Raw genomic sequence first — 17,677 nt, 5'->3', positions numbered from 1 at the left:
AACCGATACTAACTGATAGTTGTCGAAGAAGAAAGGTAGGATGCCAACCGGGGCATCCCCAAGCTTAGACGCTTGAGACTTCTCACTACAACAACAAAAACCCCATATAACAATGCATATCTACCAACGAATCTGGACTATGTGTTGTTTGGTCAACCTCCCACCTACCACCTCGCATGACTTGCTAACCTCTCCCCGTACCCACCTTCACATCTACAGAAAAAAAATCACATTATCTCTAACTCCCCCTTTAGAAGTAGCTCACCAGCCAAATCTTATTTCTCTGTGACCACAACGCCGCCGCCTCTAAATCTGGCGAGCTACGGCGCTCTACTGCGTCGCCGCTCATCGGATCGGCTACTTCTCACCACTTTTCTGCGATCCCGAACCATGGCGACGTCCTCCGCTCTCCTACATGCGGCCAGCAGAAATCCTAGTTGCCATAGACCACGCCTCCTCTGGTTTGTCGCCCTACTAATCCGTGCCAAATTGCCGCATGTGCGGCTGCCGGTCGGCCTTGGCGGTGCTGCTCCACCTTGGCTACCTCGACTCCGACGTCTGCCGGTTCAGTAAGCCACTCCTCCCCTGACCCTCTCTTCTCTTACCTATCTTGTTTTCTGTCTGGTAGACCATGGCGGATTCTTTGCCGGTCATCGTGACGACGATCTGCGCTAACCTGATCAGTCAGCCTGATCCGCCGCCGCTGGCGCTGGCTTGCACCGGTATACATATCACTCCACTTTGTAAATCAGAGGATGCCTAGCCATGATGGTTTGTCCCTCCCCTTTTCATTCCCGCCTTTGAGACAGTGTAATTGTGAGTGTTTACTTCTACCTCTATCCCTCACTCATACTACTGCCACCATGTGCAACACCGAAGACATGCATGGACTACCAGAGCAAGGATCTAGTCGGCACGTCATCAGCCCCTCCGTTCATCCAGCCAATGTATGGGACAACTACCAACTCCCTCCAATCATAAATCAAAGCTGCATATGCCCACTTAACCCCCTCGGATAGGCGTACACACTAGACTAGAGCTTGGAATCGTAATTTATTCTATTCTTTTGATGCTTAATAGTAGAGTGGTGTTGTTTGGTCCAACTTGTTTTGGCCTCAGATCTGCTACAGAAAACCGTTGAGAGCCGTGAATTACAAAATGGATTGCTTCTGCAAGTTTACTTCAGTTGAATTATAGCTTCTTAATATTTTGCATGCTAATGCCTACTCATGCTGATGCAGTCGTGCAATCAGGGAAATTGTTAATGCAAACTAATGTACACAGAAAACTAACACATGGTACTGCTTTCAAACAGTGTGTAATTGATACATTTATTTTTATGTTTGGAATGACTAATTCGTTGGGATAGTCTAATGAGTTGTTCTCAGTCAAAGAAAGTTTTTCTAGAATGAATCTGCTATTTTAGTTCATTTGGCGATTGATTAGTTTTGTGTGTGATTGATGATGCTTAGTGCCTAGTTGAGTAAATCACTATATTCATGAGGTAAATTGTGTTTTTTTATTACGCTCAAAATCATTGGTAAATTTGAGATGAACAGAGAGAAAAAATTCTGCTAATGCCTAAGAATTACTGCTAATCCTAGCACCGAGGTGATGTGCATCATATATCTTAGCACCCAGGAGTAGTTAGTACCGACTAAAACTATGTACTTTGAATATGCAGCAGCAGAGATGCATTAATGGGTGCATAAATTATGTTAGTACTCTCCTTGTGAATGGCCGGTGCATAGATGGGTGCTTCAGAGCTCTATATTGCATTTTCAGTTTAACTGTCTACGAAAGGTGCTTATAATATAGGAAGCATTTTAGAAAGAAGTTATATCATGAGTTGCATTGACTGAGACTTCTATGGATCAGGATAGCACATTTGGGTTCCTTTCAGACTTGCCTGGAGGAACTGGTGACAAAATACACAGAAACCTAGTTTGTTATTTACATGGACTGTATTCCCAAATACACAGGTAGGAATATACGTACAATACTGGTGTACAACGACAATGCTGTCAAAGGGACTTGTGTCGGTCTGCAGAAGTTCGATGGAACAAAATGTACACCTAAATGTAAGTTACACAATCAGTTTCATTATATTAGTTCTAGTTTTCTTTTTGTGAGGTTAGTTCAAGTTATCTTCTTTATTTAGATGTTTGGAGAAAAAGAGAACATTGTGTGTGTTTGTATCTTAAAGTTGCAATTACCCAGCGGAGCATACAATTTACATTTTTTGTGTATATTACAATGAAATGTGACCATAATCTTTGACCTTAGGATGATAATTTTCTTTTTGTGCCAAGAGAGAAACATGTTTATTACGACATGCACGTCTACAATGCTCGATATATGGTCCTAATGTATGTTTGGCTTGCGACATGTGAAAAAGAAAAGAAAAAGATCACGGAAACAAATTTTGAGATGAGTGCCTAATACAGTGGGATTCCTAGTACTGATTTAAGCATTGTTACACTTAAATCAAGTCTCATATGGGAATAAGAAAAGACAAGGATTTTTGTTGATCATTCAGATTAAACTAGACCGATGTGAGCCTTCAACAAAGGATCAACTCCAGAATAAGTGTTACATGCGGGCTTCCATTTCTATATGCTAAATTTATTTCAGTTGTTACGTTGGCCTTTGCCAATCAGACCGAATACTGAGTGATGGGCAGGGTGGTGATCATCTCGTAACAATGTCATTGAAGGTTATCGAGCAGAATGAATCGTGGGAAGACGAAGAAGGTACTGACTAAAACTTAAACATGGCCTTCAACCTTTGTATGTTTCTCCTTTTTAATTGCTCTATTGACCTGTTTTTTTCTCTAATGTTACTTTACTCATTCATGGCAGTTCTTTGTTGCCGAAGATTGCCAAGATGAATGGATGTTGTTGAATGCAAGGTGGAGAATGGGATGCTACCAGATAGTTTTATGTCTACAGTGTAGTATGTCATTTTCATGGTCAATGTATAGAAAATCATGTATGTACTGTTTGGATTGTGTTCCATGTAATACAACCGAGTTGATTTAATATATGAAGTATTTCTGTTCACTGGATCACTGCTCCTGTGCACTATCGGTATTGGTCTAGCAATTGTTGTTCGCAATATATAAAATAGTACCTCATGCTATCTAACAATGCATAGAAGCGTATATTATGTCAGCTTGAAAATTAGTTCGTGTAGGTTAGCCACCAAAGCATACGAAGCGTTGTTATGCTCCAAATATATACATTGCTACATTGCAACACATCTTCACGTGGTTTACCAACGCAATTATATATGTTGTTGTAGAACCTTGCAACGCCACCAACGGCAACGCATAATAATCCGTTGATGTAGACCTTAGCAACGGTTATATGGATATACGACAACGCATCAATGTGTTGCTGAAGGGGTGTTCCTCTTGTAGTGTCTTGAAATATTATCTTGGGATACCTTAATCATCCCCAAGCTTGAGCTTTTTTGTCTCCTTAATTCCTCTCATATCACGGTCTCCCTAAATCTCAAAAGCTTCATCCACACAAAACTCAACAAGGACTTGTGGGATAAGTTAGTATAAACCAATGCAAAAACCTTATCATACTCTAATGTAGCAAATCACTAACATTATTACTCAACATTGCATACTAAATGCCTCTGCTTATTTAATAGTCCTATCCTCAAATAGAATCATTAAAGAAGCAAACATATGCAAACAATGCAAACATAATAGCAATCTGCCTAAACAGGACAGCCTGTAAAGAATGCAGCAAGATCCATACTTCCCTAGATCTAAAAATTATGAACGAAAATTCCCACTGTAGTAAATTTATCAGATCTTATTATGCAAAAGGTTTCAACATTTTATCACATTCTGACTTTTCTAAGGAATTTTTGCAACAGCGGTAAACTTTCTGTTTTGAAACAGCAACATGTAGACTTGTAAAATAGGCATAGTAAAGGCTATCAATGCCACTTTTATTGAAATAAAAGATGCAAAACATTGTTCTAAATAACAGCAAGCAAATCCTAACAAAATAAATTGACGCTCCAAGCAAAACACATATCATGTGGTGAATAAAAATATAACTCCAAGTAAAGTTACCGATGAACGAAGACGAAAGAGGGGATGCCTTCCGGGGCATCCCCAAGCTTAGGCTCTTGCCACTCCTTATTTCATAGTCCATCGAATCTTTACCCAAAACTTGAAAACTTCACAACACAAAACTTAACAAAAAACTCGTAAGCTCCGTTAGTATAAGAAAATAAATCACCACTTAGGTACTGTTGTGAACTCATTCTAAATTCATATTGGTGTAATATCTACTGTATTTCAACTTCTATATGGTTCATACCCTCCGGTACTACTCATAGATTCATTAAAATAAGCAAACAACACATAGAAAACAGAATCTGTCAAAAACAGAACAGTCTGTTGTAATCTGTATAAAACGTATACTTCTGGAAGACCTAAAATTCTGAAATAAATTGGTGGACCTGAGGAATTTGTCTATTAATCATCTGCAAAAAGAATCAACTAAATAGCACTCTCCAGTAAAAAGTTGTAGCTAATCTCGTGAGCGCTAAAGTTTCTGTTTTTTACAGCAAGATCAAAAAGACTTCACCCAAGTCTTCCCAAAGGTTCTACTTGGCACAAACACTAATTAAAACATAAAAACACATCTAACCAGAGGCTAGATGAATTATTTATTGCTAAACAGGAGCAAAAAGCAAGGAACAAAAATAAAATTGGGTTGCCTACCAACAAGCGCTAACGTTTAACGCCCCTAGCTAGGCATGATGATTTCAATGATGCTCACATAAAAGATAAGAATTGAAACATAAAGAGAGCATCATGAAGAATATGACTAGCACATTTAAGTCTAACCCACTTCCTATGCATAGTGATTTTGTGAGCAAACAACTTATGGGAACAATAATCAACTAGCATAGGAAGACAAAACAAGCATAACTTCAAAATTTTAAGCACATAGAGAGGAAACTTGATATTATTGAAATTCCTACAAGCAAATATTCCTCACTCATAATAATTTTCAGTAGCATCATGAATGAATTCCACAATATAACCAGCACCTAAAGCATTCTTTTCATGATCTACAAGTATAGAAAATTTATTACTCTCCACATAAGCAAAATTCGTCTCATTCGGAATAGTAGTGGGAGCAAACTCAACAAAATAACTATCATGTGAAGCATAATCCAATTAAAAATTAAAATCATGACGACAAGTTTCATGGTTATCTTTATTCTTTATAGCATACGTGTCATCACAATAATCATCATAAATAGGAGGCATGATTTCATCATAATAAATTTTCTCATCAAAACTTGGGGGACTAAACATATCATCTTCATCAAACATAGCATCCCCAAGCTTGTGGCTTTGCATATCATTAGCATCATGGGTATTCAAAGAATTCATACTAACAACATTGCAATCATGCTCATCATTCACGTATTTTATGCCAAGCATTCTATGTAATTCTTCTTCTAGTACTTGAGCACAATTTTCCTTCCCATCATTTTCACGAAAGACATTAAAAAGATGAAGCATATGAGGCACCCTTAATTCCATTTTTTTGTAGTTTTCTTTTATAAACTAAACTAGTGATAAAACAAGCAAAAAGATTCGATTACAAGATCTAAAAATATACCTTCAAGCACTAACCTCCCCGGCAACGGCGCCAGAAACTGCTTGATGTCTACTACACAACCTTCTTCTTGTAGACGTTGTTGGGCCTCCAAGTGCAGAGGTTTGTAGGACAGTAGCAAATTTCCCTCAAGTGGATGACCTAAGGTTTATCAATCCGTGGGAGCCGTAGGATGAAGATGGTCTCTCTCAAGCAACCCTGCAACCAAATAACAAAGAGTCTTGTGTCCCCAACACACCCAATACAATGGTAATTGTATAGGTGCACTAGTTCGGCGAAGAGATGGTGATACAAGTGCAATATGGATAGTAGATATAGGGTTTTGTAATCTGAAAATAAAAAAACAGCAAGGTAGCAAGCGATAAAAGTGAGCGTAAACGGTATTGCAATGCTAGGAAACAAGGCCTAGGGTTCATACTTTCACTAGTGCAAGTTCTCTCAACAATAATAACATAATTGGATCATATAACTATCCCTCAACATGCAACAAAGAGTCACTCCAAAGTCACTAATAGCGGAGCAAACGAAGAGATTATTGTAGGGTACGAAACCACCTCAAAGTTATTCTTTCTGATCGATCTATTCAAGAGTCCGTAGTAAAATAACATGAAGCTATTCTTTCCGTTCGATCTATCATAGAGTTCGTACTAGAATAACACCTTAAGACACAAATCAACCAAAACCCTAATGTCACCTAGATACTCCAATGTCACCTCAAGTATCCGTGGGTATGATTATACGATATGCATCACACAATCTCAGATTCATCTATTCAACCAACACATAGAACTTCAAAGAGTGCCCCAAAGTTTCTACCGGAGGGTCAAGACGAAAACGTGTGCCAACCCCTATGCATAAGTTCACGAGGTCACGGAACCCGCAAGTTGATCACCAAAACATACATCAAGTGAATCACGTGATATCCCATTGTCACCACAGATAAGCACATGCAAGACATACATCAAGTGTTCTCAAATCCTTAAAGACTCAATTCGATAAGATAACTTCAAAGGGAAAACTCAATCCATTACAAGAGAGTAGAGGGCGAGAAACATCATAAGATCCAATTATAATAGCAAAGCTCGCGGTACATCAAGATCGTACCACCTCAAGAACACGAGAGAGAGTGATCAAACACATAGCTACTGGTACATACCCTCAGCCCCGAGGGTGAACTACTCCCTCCTCGTCATGGATAGCGTCGGGATGATGAAGGTTTCATTCCATTTGGACTCCGTTTGATATTCCTTTTCTTCGAAACACTGAAATAGGCATGAAAACAGCAATTTGGGCCGGGCCTCCGGTTAATAGGTTAGTCCCAAAAAATAATATAAAAGTGTTTAGTAAAGCCCATAAACATCGAAAATAGATAATATAATAGCATGAATACTTCATAAATTATAGATACGTTGGAGACGTATCAATGGGCGGGGTGCCATGGAAGTTGGGACCGTGGGTGCTCGGTGGCAGCATCAGTTTCTCCGTCTCTGCCTGCGTGTCGACGCCTTTGCCACCGTGTGGTTCTTGATCTTGAGGGAGACCTGACGACACACCTTGTTGGTGGTCAGCTTCTCTGCCTCTGGACCTGCACCAGACACTGTGGCTATTACCTAAGCTGCTGTTGCTCCTTCTTTGGATGCATGCTTCTCGCCGACATTGGTGTGAGTCTCCTCCACGGATTTTTTCGCCATCATGGAAACCATCTGAGCAACAATAGTATTACACAACAAGGACAACGGCATGACGAGAACTAGATCCACGGTGCAGCCTCACACAGACGATGTCATTGTCTATGTGGGTTACTAACAACTAAACAGTATATTTCTATGTATCTAGCATGCATGTCCAGTAGATGGTTATGAAGATCATATCCGTATGTGTAGACATACTAGAGGTAAATGAGAACAAGGACAATGAGAACTATTAATGGCATTGTTTAGTGTGATGCATTAATGCTTAATGTGATGGATGGATGTCAGTCCTGGCATGGAAAAAAACATGCTTAATGTCTTGGGTGAGTCCAAAAAAGTGTAACTGAGTCATAGAACTGCATGTCACAAGAACCAGTAGAGACCTACGACAATACACACGAGTAGTAATGATCATTACGGATGGTATAGTGAGGAGAATGGACTTGTGTACCAGTGGAGCCAGAGTGTGGCCACCCTGACGCTGGGACCACCGGCGCCTGATGGAGACATCATCTTTGCCACATCTTCCCACACCATCTTGTGGTTCATGTACCTTGTCGAGGACCAACTTCGACTCGGGAGCAGGAGTGTGCGCTGGCAGATTGCGGTAGCTGTGGGAGTGCTTCCTATGGCCTCGCTGGAGCGGCACGGGTGCATCTAGACCTGCGATGTTGTTGCCGCCACAACTGCTGATGTTGGATCCCTGAAAGGTGTGTGTGGCAACGTTGTAGAGCAAGTGACTCACGGGCGCAGAGGGTGAGCACAACTGCCGGCGGGGGAGGAGTGCGACCCAAAGGCTTGAACTTCTCGAGCGAGGTGTAGGCAATGCCTTCAGCGCGAGGCATATGCAAAGAGTGTGAGGGAGTGTGTGTTGACTCACATGCATGATGAGAGTGAAATGGCAGCCAAGAAGGAGGCAAGGAGGAGGATGCTACATGAGATACATTGGTCCGATGAAAGGCTCCTCTCAGTTGAGGCATTCACAGTTTGCTGCTCGGGGCGTCGCGTCTCCTAGCCCCTCCGAACCCAGCCTGGCGACAATGGACATGAACCACATGATGAGGTGGCCAAAATCCCCCTCTCACATGATTTTGCTCTCGGCTTTCTTACTTCTTCCCGTGTCGTGTTATGTGCGGTCGAGTCAGATACTACTTATTAACAATTTGAGCTTATGTTCCTCTCAATTGACCTCAACACACATTGATTTCATAGAAGCCACTAGAGTTTGAGACTTTTTGGTGGAGAAGAATAGTAGAAAGGGGGAGGGTGGCCACCGCAACGCAGTTTGTGATCAATCGATGCCTTCCTCAATGCGCTAGATATAGGAATAGTTGGTTTATATTGCTTGGTGCAACCTCACCACCTTATCCACATCCAACCCATAAGCATTGTTAGTTTAGTATCCTTGGTAATTTACTTGCTGAGTCCAAATGACTCACATATATGTTAACAACCCGAGGTGCATGTGTAGGTTTAGGTAATTGAGGAAAAATGATCAATGTGTTGGTTGAGTCCAAAAGTGTAACTGACAACACTGTAATTGAGTGACGCTCGCTCTCTCCGCCCTCCTCTTATATGCGCCCCCCACTTGTTAGCCTACAAAGGAATATCAGTTCACATCGACAGATAACGTCTTAGAAGGCGAGTACTCCAAATTGAATGCATTAGCCAATTTTTTGCACCAGTTTTTGGTATTATGCAACTAGGGCACGAAAGTGAATATAGACAGCAAGTTCAAGCATTGTCTATACATTTAGCTCTAGTATCTCGTAGTGTAGAGAAACACACTTCCATTTATAAAGATTGGGCGGACGCCCTGACAACTTAAGCTGATGCTGACTAGACCTGACTGGACTAGACGTGATCCGACCCACAGGCAATGGCTCTAACCGGACTGACCGTACCGAGACAACCGTGAAGGAAGGGCTCATCCCATGGTGACCTTTGAACACTTCTTTTAACTTTGAAAATGTATCCAATGTGAATGATCACCGATGTGTACAATACTATAAGTCCGCGGGGAGTGCTCACCTGTAGAGTTAGAGGGCTGCGGCACGAGGACGGATGGGCGGGGTGCCATGGAAGTTGGGACCGTGGGTGCTTGGTGGCAACATCAGTTTCTCTGTCTCTGTCTGCGTGTCGACGCCTTTGCCACCGCGTGGTTTTTGATCTTGAGGGAGACCTGACGACACACCTTGTTGGTGGTCAGCTTCTCCGCCTCTGGACCTGCACCAGACACTGCGGCTACTACCTAAGCTGTTGCTTCTCCTTCTTTGGCTGCTTCTCGCCGACATTGGTGTGAGTCTCCTCTACGGATTTTATCGCCATCATGGAAACCATCTTAGCAAAAATAGTATTACACAACAAGGACAACGGCATGACGAGAACTCGATCCACGGAGCAGCCTCGCACCGACGATGTCATTGTCTATGTGGGTTACTAACAACTAAGCAGTATATTTCTATGTATCTAGCATGCATGTCCAGTAGATGGTTATGAAGATCATATCCGTATGTGTAGACATACTAAAGGTAAATGAGAACAAGGACAATGAGAACTATTAATGGCATTGTTTAGTGTGATGCATTGATGCTTAATGTGATGGATGTATGTCACTGCTGGCATGGAAAAATACATGCTTAATGTGTTGGGTGAGTCCAAAAAAGTGTAACTGAGTCATAGAACTGCATGTGACAAGAACCAGTAGAGACCTATGACAATACACGCAAGTAGTAATGATCATTACGGATGGTATAGTGAGGAGAAGGGACTTGTGTACCAGTGGAGCCAGAGTGTGGCCACCCTGACGCTGGGACCACCGGCGCCTGATGGAGACATCATCTTTGATGCATCTTCCCACACCACCTTGTGGTTCATGTACCGTGTCGAGGACCAACTTCAATTCGGGAGCGGGAGTGTGCGCTGGCGGCTCGCGGTAGCTGTGGGAGTGCTTCCTATGGCCTCGCTAGAGCGGCACGGGTGCATCTAGCCCTGCGATGTTGTTGCCGCCGCAACTGCTAATGTTGGATCCCTGAAAGGTGTGCGTGGCAACGTTGTAGAGCAAGTGACTCACGGGCGCAGAGGGTGAGCACAACTGCCGGCGGGGGAGGAGTGCGACCCAAAGGCTTGAACTTCTCGAGCGAGGTGCAGGCAATGCCGTCAGCGCGAGGCATATGCAAAGAGTGTGAGGGAGTGTGTGTTGACTCGCGTGCATGATCAGAGTGAAATGGCAGCCAAGAAGGAGGCAAGGAGGAGGATGCTACATGAGATACATTGCTCCGATGAAAGGCTCCTCTCAGTTGAGGCATTCAGAGTTGCTGCTCGGGGCGTTGCGTCTCCCAGCCCCTCCGAACCCAGCCTGGCGACAATGGACATGAACCACATGATGAGGTGGCCAAAATAACTCTCAAAAAAAGATGAGGTGGCCAAAATCCCCCTCTCACATGATTTTGCTCTCGGCTTTCTTACTTCTTCCCGTGTCGTGTTATGTGCGGTCGAGTTAGAATTTTATTTTATTTTGGTTTTCTTTCTTTCGGTGTGCGTGTGTATTTTGCAACAAGCCGGACGATTGGAGCAGGGCCTATCTGGTACCTGACAGCGTCTTCTGATCTGTTCTTGTTTCCGTATTTTGCCAACATTTGCTAGTTTGGTTGGCTGGCCCAAATTGGCAAAATCCAGCAAAGAGACCAGTAACCTGATAGGCCCTGCTCCAATTGGCCGACTTGCCGCAAAACATTTAAGCACACCAAACGAAAGGAAACGAAAAGGTAAATTTGTACTATATCTCAGAAAACATGACACGGCAAGAACTAAGAATACCGAGAGCAAAACCACGCCAGAGTGGGATTTCGGCTACCTCATCATGTGATTCATGTCCATTGCCTCCAGTCTGGGTATGGAGTGGCTAGGTGACACGATGTCCCGAACAACAACTGCAAGTGCATAGACTGAGGAGGAGCCTCGCATCGGATCAGCATCTCCCATGTAGTAGCCTCTTTGTTGTCTCCTTCTTCATTGTCGTTTCACTCCAATCACGCAGGTAAGCCAACACACGCTCCCCTCCCACTCTCCCCCCAGGCCTCGCGCTACTGGCATCACCCGCACCTTGCTCGAGCAGCACAAGCCATTGGGTCACGTCCCACACCTGTCGGTAGCGGTGTGCTCACCCTCTGCCCTCGTGAGCCACCATCTCTACAACGTTGCCATGCACACCTTCCAGGCACCCAACTTCGGCTGTTGCGGCGGCAACGGCATCACAGGGCTAGACGCACCCGTGCCATCCAATAGGGCCATATGAAGTCCGCCCGCGCATAATCCCGCACTCGAAGCGGAGATGACCACGCCGAGGTGCGCCACCGGTCGTCCCTCAAGTACTGGAACCACAAGGCTGTGAGGGTGGAAGCAGCCAAGCTGATGCCACCATGCGGCGCCGGTGCTCCCAGCCTCAGCGCGGCCATGCTCTCTCTCCACAGGTAACGTATGCCCTTCCACCTCGCTATGCCGTCCATACTCATCATTAATACTAGAGACAATCCACTAGAAATATGTGTGCGTGCTTTCTCAGACAAGCAGCACAGAAAAAGAAAAGGATAGGAACAAGTACGTGTGTTTTAGGGTAAAATGTACTACATTGACATCTCTAGCGATAAGGTGCTCCAATGTGGTAGTGCCTAAGAGCAAACGTGCACCATCATTCTTGTTTCAAGCCTGAGTCACTATAAGAAAGTAATCTTTATGATTGAAACCTTCTTTACAGTATGTCCGTGGTTCTAAACACATGATATTATATGCCACTAACACTGTTTACATATAATGGAAAAATGCATTTCACTTCCCTAAAAATAATGGTGTGTATTTCGGGTATCTCATGTGCTCTAGCGAAAGGTAGTGATGTGAATGCAAGCTTGGCTTTATAAGCTAGAGAAGAACCACCCTTTTTGTTATGAATATGTTTAACAAGTATGGTATGATACTACAGGTAAGGATTAATTTCGTGACTTAGTGGAGAATAAGACAAAAGCACAACCACCTCTCAATTGATTAGATCCATCCAAATATCCACCAAAAATAATGCACAATTACCATAAATAAGGATCCATAGATCCCCAAGTAAGATGGGAAGGTATTGCTCAAAGTATAGATATCACGGTAGTGATGCTTCCAGAAGATCATGGCAGAGAGTAAAGTATGGATCTCGCCAAAAACAAAGCTATAAGACTTCCGGAGTCAGAGTAAATCTCTCGTGGGCGATGCTTTGACATGGATCTTGAAGTAGGACGAAGTGTAGATCTTATGTAAACACCAGTAGCTATCTTCCAAATAGATCAAGTGGTAGAACTCAAATTTTATATCTCACTAGAAGCGATGGTTTGAGATGGACCATGGAGTAGAACAAGAAATTGATCTTATGGAGAAACTAGCATTGATTCGATACTGCAAATTGAAAATAGAGGTAGGTGTGGAAGTATAGATCTTGATGTGAGCGATGCTCTGACGTGTGCCATCATGGCCGAAGAAGAAACTGGGAATGCTTGAAGATAGACCCAAAGAACCGATATTTTTGGAACGAAGGCTCGTGAAGAGCCCGGCTTTGAATTAACAAAGCCATCAACCGGCCAGGAGTTAGATCATAAGACCCAGAGAACGACGACCAAACGCATACAAAGGGGAACGCTGGGAAGCAAACCAAAAGCACGGCCTACATAATCTAACCTAAGAAAGGAAAATGAAGATTACATCTTGCTAGAAGCAGAGTACTCCACACTAGTATCCTACAAATCAAGGACAGAGCAGCAGGGCATGAGAAAGTCGGCCGCGAAGATGGACATTGCTCCAGGAGCACCTAGGGAAGGAGGGAAAATAACACCTTCCTTATCTGTCACCGAAGAGGGACCCTACCCCCTCGCCATGGCTTGTAGGTGACGTAGTGTCAAGATTTAGAGAAGCTCACCTGAGAACTAGAAGGATGCCACCCTCACATCGCACGATGGACCTAGGGCGACCACCTCGATTTGGGATAAGCCATGTCGGCAACACCGCCACTAACCACACCCAACTAGTCGGAGAAGGAAAGCTTCATGGAGTCAGACGCTGAAGAGGAGGCAGCAGGGAACCAAGCAAAAATGCGAGAGGCAAGGCAGCAAAGCACCACCATTGAGAAGACCCAGGTCTCTCTGGTTTACATGAAGCCACAACCACCGGGAAGGCGAACCCTATCCCCTACCGTCAGGATCGAGAAGCCGCGTCACCAGGGCCGAGAGGCATTCACCGCCACCGGAGAGCACCAACCAGAAGAGACGACGGTGCCTACAACCCACACCGCATCCACACAATCTCGAGACACAAGCAACATCAATCCTGCGCCTACACATCATCCCATCAGAGCCCCTACACCACTGACGATGACTTCAGGAAGTTCACGACGCGCAAGGCGCCGCAGCCGCCAAATCCGCAGGGGATTGTGGGTTTTCACCCTGGCAGGAGGTCGGGGTGGAGAGTTGGGACCTCAGCAGCGCCCCATGGAAGAAAGTGGCGCCCTTGGGCGTCGCCCCCGTCGGGCCGGCCAAGCCGGCCAGGGTTTCCCCCAGGCCGCAAGCTACTCCACCATGCTCACCAACACCGGAGCCAACGAGCGAATCGCACTCCACGGCGTACAGAGCGAGAGAGGCAACAGGGAGGTGGGATCTCGTACCTCCAGATCTGACGCAGATGAGATCTGCACCGCGACCAAAAGTCCACCAATGGCCCACCGCCCTCACGGCCGAGTACGCCGGCCAGCACACCGCCTGCGAACGCCGGCGGTCGCAATACGAGGCGTCCTCGCCGGCAGGGGCCGCCGCTCCAGGTACCAATGGCCTTCGAGAGGGATGAAGTGCCGCACTCCCCGCCGCCACCTTGATCGGCGCCTGCGCTAGCTGTCCTGGTGGCCGTCTCCAGTGGCGGCGAGGGAGGAGGAGAGGGTTGGAGGGGTGGTGGCGGCGGCGGAACCCTAGTCGCCCCCAAGTCACCCGGGGGGGCGACGCGAGGGTCGGGAGGGGGGATTCAAGAACCAACATTTAAAGCACTCACCTACCGTACTTTGTTTGACTCGGGAAAACAAGTGTAGTTTGTGAGAGATATTTCTAACACTCACTCTGCATGTGGGTCCTTATATATGTGTAGTACTAGAGATGAGTAAAATATGGTTGTAAATAATAAAGAGGGATTTATATAAGACATGTTAACATATATAGAAAATAGCTGGCATCAAGGCTAAAAGAAGCATCCAATGCATGATTGTGATCAGCTAGAGAAGGGGTACACTTTTGTGAACATTGCCTTTTTGAGGACTCGCCGCTCCCCTCCATAATACATATGCCATCTATATTCAGATTTTACATTGATTAGAGGCTTCACTAATACAGTGGAATATATATTACTAGCGTATTTTTTGTACCCTTTATTCTCATGACATAATGTTTTCCCTTGTAGTTTTATTTAACCTAATCATCAAACAATTTCCTCAAGGTACTAATTTCAAATTATTTTGTGACATTCTTAGCTCAGAGTCTATTGATGATTATCTCACTGCCACCCACCCTCAACTGGAGGGCGACAAGATGCGTTTGGCGCATCTAGAGATGTGTACAGGTAGCATGCATGACGCGGTGTGCTTGCCAGTGCGTGTCCTATTGTCAAATGCATGTGTGGATTCACATGCAACACTAACAGTGTTTGTCAAGAATTGGTGTTTTTTGCCTTTGGACATGACCACTTACGACACGAACTTACAGGTGCAATCCAGGCTAGTTCGGTACTCTTTCCCTCCATAGGGTGTGCGTCCGTCTACCGGCTCTGGAGAAGTTATTTGGGTCTAGTTCGTGACTCGAATATGTTCAAGTAGATCGATCGACACCATGCCTTGCGCCTAACCATATGCATGCTTTGCGAGCTTGTTACTTCCGTGTCATGTAACCCTCTCGACCAGATCAACGGAGACGAACACCTGACCCAAGAGGTGACACTTGCCTCGGCCCCTACCAAAACAGACGCGTCCTCCTTCGCGTGTTGCATCACAGTGATCACAAGTGTTGCTCCGTTCTCTTCAAGCCGAGTTTGGTGAGATCTTGCTCGCACGAATTGGGTCGCGGTCAACTTGGAGGCCATGACTGGGAGGCTTGGTACGGCCTGGATTGTGCAAGATCAGAAACTGGCAGGATAACACGCCGGCGGGTGTGTGTGTGTGTGTTGTTGGGTGAAGCTCGTCGGGTGTGCCGTTCCTGTGTGGCTAACTGTATAAAATCTTTAAAGCTAAATTTAGGAAAGTAACAAAAATAGAACTGTGACAGAGTGATCACCAACTGACGTGTGTGTCATGACTGCAAAGGGTTGATCCGAACGTCATGTATGTCACGGAGAATGTTAAGCGCAAGAGAACGTTTGCGCCATCTAAAAGGGAAAGATGGAAGTAGAAGGAGTCGTAATGACGAAAGAGGGGTTCTGGAAGCATCAACGGACATCTAGGCGAAGACATCATGGCATAGCTGTCGGTGTCAAAACCGGCGGATCTCGGGTAGGGGGTCCCGAACTGTGCGTCTAAGGTTGATGGTAACAGGAGACGGGGGGACACAATGTTTACCCAGGTTCGTGCCCTCTCTATGGAGGTAATACCCTACTTCCTGCTTGATTGATCTTGATGAATATGAGTATTACAATAGTTGATCTACCTCGAGATTGTAATGGCTCAAACCCTAAAAGTATAGCATGTATGACTATGATTATGATCACCCGTACGGTCTAAGCCCTCCGGTTTATATAGACACGGAGGGGACTAGGGTTGTACAAAGTCGGTTACAGAGAAAGGAATCTTCATATCTGGGCGCCAAGCTTGCCTTCCACGCCAAGGAGAGTCCCATCCGGACACGGGAGAGAGTCTTCGGTCTTGTATCTTCATTGGCACGTATTGTCGAAGCAGAGACCGTGTCCCCTTATTGCGGGATCCTCATCAATACGGGCGTGGGCATCCCAAAGGTTCTGTTGGCACGATTCTTTAGGAATAGGCAGTTTTTTAGGCTTAGGAGGAGGCGTTCGATATTCATTGCCTTTATAAAGGGGCTAAGGCCCGTCTTGCTCCTTCACGCCAACCCTTTCCTCAACCTCTCCAACCTCGAGTTCCAGCACCCAAGGTTCAATTTAATTGCTTCAAGCTTCCCAGTCATGTCCGGACCCAGCCCTCAAGGTCGGTGGGTGGCTTCCTCTGTCACAGAGGAGGATATTGCGAAGCTCCGGGCAGCAAGATACCTGACTGCGGAAATCCCCCACATGCTTCCTGCTCAAGGGCAGGTTATTCCTACTCCCAGATCCGGCGAGAGGGTCGTATTCATCTCCCACTTCCTCCGAGGGCTAGGGTTCGCTCTTCCCCCCTTTGTTTGATGGCTCATGTTTTACTGCGGGCTAGATTTTCACGATCTAGCTCTGGACTCCTTTCTTCACGTCTCGGCGTTCACTATCATGTGCGAGGCCTTCCTCCGTATTCAACCCCACTCCGGCTTGTGGCTCAAGACCTTTAATGTGAAGCCGAAGGTAGTTGATGGGAAACAAGCGGAGTGCGGTGGTGCTACAGTGAGTAAACTCATCAACGCTTCTTGGCTAAAAGGATCCTTCATAGAATCTTGCAACTTATGGCAGCGGGAGTGGTTTTACATCACTGAACCCCGTGGTACCAAGTGGGCAGCTACACCCGCGTTCCAATCCGGCCCTCCAATTCAGCTTGCATCATGGATCAATAAGGTTGGACTGGGGATCAATCGACGAAGTGCAGACTCTACAGAGCCGCATCCGGAGTCTCCTTGAGAAGTACACCAATCTCATCGACGTGATTCAAGTAATGTTAGTCCGCCGGGTCCTTCCGTGCCAGCGACGGCCCCTTCGTATGTGGGAGTTTAATCCAGAAGGACCACGAACTCTTCAGCACTTCTTCGGCGCGACACAGAGAGGAATGTGGAAGTTATTTTTCGGGACACGAAAACTGTGGCCGGACACCACTGAGGACATCGGCCTCGACTGCAAATATCCGGATACCTCGGTAAGCACTTGACTCCTGAACACAGTTTAGTTAAATATCCCGTGATAAGATACTGAGAAAACCATCTTCTTCCAGGGCTGGATAAAGAAGGCGGAGTGAATTAGGTGTTCGGCCCCTCTTCCCAAAGACTCAGCTAGTCTTGTGCTAACAAGGATGCTGGTCACGGCACCATACCAGGTGCCGGTGAAAGAGGACAATGAGGAGAGCAAGAAAGCAAAGGTAGCCTCTATTCTGAAGGTACACCACACACTGAGTCCAGG

At 45.3% G+C, this 17,677-nt stretch overlaps 2 long non-coding RNA genes across 3 annotated transcripts; one reads left to right on the top strand and one right to left on the bottom strand.

Annotated features, from left to right (window-relative positions):
• Window positions 1-791: 791 nt before the first annotated feature.
• On the top strand, window positions 792-4,419 carry LOC141025675 (uncharacterized). Of its 2 annotated transcripts, XR_012187903.1 has the most exons (3): window positions 792-947; window positions 1,983-2,753; window positions 2,862-4,419. It is a non-coding gene; the product is annotated as an uncharacterized lncRNA (long non-coding RNA). The 2 variants fall into 2 exon arrangements; XR_012187902.1 differs by having other exon boundaries at window positions 792-2,753.
• Window positions 4,420-6,629: 2,210 nt separating this feature from the next.
• On the bottom strand, window positions 6,630-15,034 carry LOC141025672 (uncharacterized). Its single transcript, XR_012187901.1, has 2 exons — window positions 14,046-15,034; window positions 6,630-6,925 (listed from the first exon to the last, which is right to left on the bottom strand). It is a non-coding gene; the product is annotated as an uncharacterized lncRNA (long non-coding RNA).
• Between the last annotated feature and the right edge of the window lie 2,643 nt (window positions 15,035-17,677).

This window comes from Aegilops tauschii, chromosome 1 (assembly GCF_002575655.3).
Source record: "Aegilops tauschii subsp. strangulata cultivar AL8/78 chromosome 1, Aet v6.0, whole genome shotgun sequence".
In the NCBI taxonomy this organism is placed as follows: Eukaryota; Viridiplantae; Streptophyta; class Magnoliopsida; order Poales; family Poaceae; genus Aegilops; species Aegilops tauschii.
Note: the sequence above shows the minus strand (reverse complement) of the source record. Positions and strands in the feature narration are given on the sequence as shown.